This window comes from Monodelphis domestica, chromosome 6 (assembly GCF_027887165.1).
Source record: "Monodelphis domestica isolate mMonDom1 chromosome 6, mMonDom1.pri, whole genome shotgun sequence".
NCBI classification, from domain to species: domain Eukaryota; kingdom Metazoa; phylum Chordata; class Mammalia; order Didelphimorphia; family Didelphidae; genus Monodelphis; species Monodelphis domestica.
The window spans coordinates 168,873,081-168,876,700 of NC_077232.1; the positions used below are offsets into that span (position 1 = coordinate 168,873,081).

At 38.4% G+C, this 3,620-nt stretch overlaps 1 pseudogene; it reads left to right on the forward strand.

The window, feature by feature from the left end:
- The first annotated feature begins 2,401 nt into the window (after positions 1-2,401).
- Positions 2,402-3,379, forward strand: LOC100027911 (grpE protein homolog 1, mitochondrial-like; annotated as a pseudogene).
- Positions 3,380-3,620: the final 241 nt, after the last annotated feature.

A 3,620-nucleotide genomic window follows, 5' to 3' on the forward strand; every position in this document is an offset into this window, starting at 1 on the left:
TGGCGGCTTCCTGCTTTAGTGATGTGGGAGACAAAGACAAAGCACACATTAGGACTATATCACTTAGGGCTACCAGGATCCTATGATGCCTGACCCAAGTACATCCAGGAGAATGGGTGAGGGCTCAGAAGGTGTGCTCAAGAGTATAGCAAACATGGATGTTGTGAAACCAAATCACACTGATAAAAAATTCTTGGTTGTAGCTGGGCCTTAAGATTGGTCTCCAAGAGTAAGCAATACAGTTACGAAGTACAGAACTCAAGGTCCTTGAATGGTACATACAGAAACAATGGAACTTGAAAGATAGACCCAAAGCTGGGTCTCCAGATACTTCAGACCTGCCCCATATTATCACATTATGGATGTAATGGGGACTCCCATTTCTTTCCTTACTAACGACGCAGTCCCTACTTTAGAATTTGGTTCTGGATAGAAACACTGGTCTAGAACTCTATCCTAGCTCAAATTATTTAGAATAGCTACAAGCAACCTCAGAAGGAGAGAGCAAGGGAAGCATCCTCAGTTGTATTGCAATAATGTCTTCTTGATGAGAGCAAAGCTATGGGGCCTTGTTAATTCTCTCTCTTTCTCACACACACACACACACACACACACACACACACACACACACACACACACATATATTTACAGGTAACTAGGTCCTACACTGGATAAGAATGTTAGGCCTGGAGTCAGCAAGACTCATCTTCCAACTTCAAATATGGCCTCAGATACTTACTAGCTGTGCAATCTTGGGCAAGTTACTTAACCCTATTTGCCTCAGTTTCCTCATCTGTAAAATGGAATGGCAAACCACTATACAGTACTTTTGCCAAGAAATTCCCAAATGGAGCCATAGAGTCAGACATGGTTGAAAAAGAATAAACAACATCATAATGTTCCTGATTCCTGCCTTAATGGATTGTAGTACAATTCAAATAAGATAACGTGTGTTAACAATTCAGCAGAACCTTAAATAAAGACTGTTTCAGTTAGTATTTCAGAGCCATTTTATTGATTATGTATAAGGATAGCAAAATCATTCATCTGTAATCTATTATGTTGAAATTATTATCTAATATTATACTAGGAAATTTAATGAAAAATGTTGTTGCTATTTTAGCTGTTTAATATTTTCCAGGATATGTAAAGTTGAACTTGGTTTTTACCTCCTCAGCAATGATGTCATTTGTGCGTGAGTATGTGCGTGTGTACATGAGTGTGAGGCATGTGTGATTTGAGGACCATGGTCCTGCCTGGAGTTTTGAAGCTGGTTATCAAGTCATTAATGATTAATAGGTTGTTAATGAATAACTTTTCTTCATTTATGAGGGGTTGGAAGTGCTAACTGTTTCCTTGGTATTTGAAAAGGCAAAAGAGAACTTTTAGGGATTTATCCTGGTCTGTACTCAGCTTGTTCTTGTCTCTGACCTTCAGCAGATTCTTTCTAGATTCTGGGCACTGATCCACATCCTGCCTCACTTGTCAGATATTGGGAGAACAGATCTGACTGCTACTCCACTCCCTGGGTTTGAGACCAGGCAGAGGAAGCAGAGTGACATTTTTCAGCAGGGAAAAGCAGCAGGAAAAAAACTGATCAGAATTCTACATGGGATAATTCAAGTTTTACTTCTCTGGTCAATGATTTGATTCACCACTGGTTAATAGAAAGGGAAAGAGGAGGAAGTTTGTGTATTAAGCCAAAGATAACCACATTTTAGTAATTTAGGAGAAAATGAAGATTTTTTTCAAAAGTATTTCATCAGATGACAAAACTATTACAGTACAGAATCAATTTTTCTTCACTGAAGGATCACTCATATTAGAAATACATTTTACTAATTTGAACTATTCTTTTTGCCTTCCTATTTGCCACTTTATCTTTCTTCCTTCTCTTCCTTCTACCTATATATAGAAATAAACACTTAGGTATACACACACATCCAGAGACAAAAAAATGCTTGAATATTGTATGAAACAAACATCTGACAGGCAAAACAAATTAGCTGATAAAATCCAGATTTAGAATCAGGCTTGCAACACATATTGTCTGTGTGAATCTGTGACTTAGCTTCTCAATGATCTTGGTATTTCTTTAAGACTATAAACAAGTTGCCAATATGCATTTGTAGAGGTAATCTCTACTCAGGGCACTCCATAAACTGATAAAATTGTATCTGTCCCCCCAAAAACTGTTTCTCCAAGAGAGTAATCCAGCATGTACTCTGTACAGTCACATTGCACTTTGATGATCCTTTTAATCCTTATAGGAACATATTTAACTAATCTCTGATGAAGCGAGAGTGATGCTGTAGAGTGGGTAGAAATTTTGTCTTAGGTCGAAGCTCCGCTAGTGAGAGCGTGTGTGCCGTTGCGCGTGCTCACTATCGGGGTTACGGTCATGGCGGCACAGTGCTTGGGTTTGGTGCGATGGACTCTCCCAGCCATAGCCCTCTCCCTCCAAACCTCTTCTAGACGGCTCTGTACAGCAACAAAACAGAAAAATAATGGCCAGCACTTAGAAGAGGATTCCAGTCAAAATGAACAGAAGAAGACAGTACCTCTACAGAGAAGACACTAATTGAAGAAAAGGTCAAATTAGAAGAACAGGTGAAAGAAACTTTGGAGAAATATAAGCGAGCCTTAGCAGATACAGAGAATTTGAGGCAACGGAGCCAAAAATTGGTAGAAGAGGCAAAATTATATGGTATTCAAGGTTTCTGTAAGGATTTACTAGAAGTTGCTGACATTTTGGAAAAGGCTATAGAAAGTGTCCCAAAAGATGAAATAAAGGAAGAAAATCCTCATTTGAAGAACCTATATGAGGGTCTTGTTATGACTGAAATCCAGATTCAAAAAGTGTTCAAAAAACATGGTTTGCTCAAATTAAATCCTCTTGGTGACAAATTTGATCCCTATGAACATGAAGCTTTGTTCCATACTCCAATAGAGGGGAAGGAGCCTGGCACTGCTGCACTAGTAAACAAAGTTGGGTATAAGCTACATGGGCAAACCTTGAGACCTGCTTTGGTAGGTGTTGTTAAAGAACCGTAACAACCTAACTCATTTCTCCCCTCCACTCAAATGCCATTCAGCTATTAAACGGATACTTTCTCCTTCACTTGTCACATTTCCCCCACCCTTCGTGGAAGACTTAAAGTAACCAGTGGCTCAACAGAAAATTCAGCCAGTCTCAAAGTTGCATTATTTAATGAACTGAATAATTCGGAAGGTCTGCAAATTGATTTTAGTATTGTATACTTAAAGAACAGAGCCTCTGAGGCACTATTGTACATGTATAGTATCTTGAATAATGTTTTATCTCTTAAAAACCCTGGCTACTTAAAAGCTGTGTTCAAAGAATAAAATGTCTCCAGGAATTCTATAAAAAAGGCGAAAAAAAAAGAAATTTTGTCTTACCATCCAAGAAAATCTGGGTTCAATCTTGCTTCTGACACAAACTGGCTGTGTGACTCTGGTTCAGTTAACCGAATAGGATCCTGGACAATTCTGTATCAATATATCTTGCAAAATGTGTCACCTTGCATTGGAAAAGTTTTCTATAGTAATGGAATCACAACTATTATGTCTGTCTCTGCCTCTTATGAAAACATGCAATA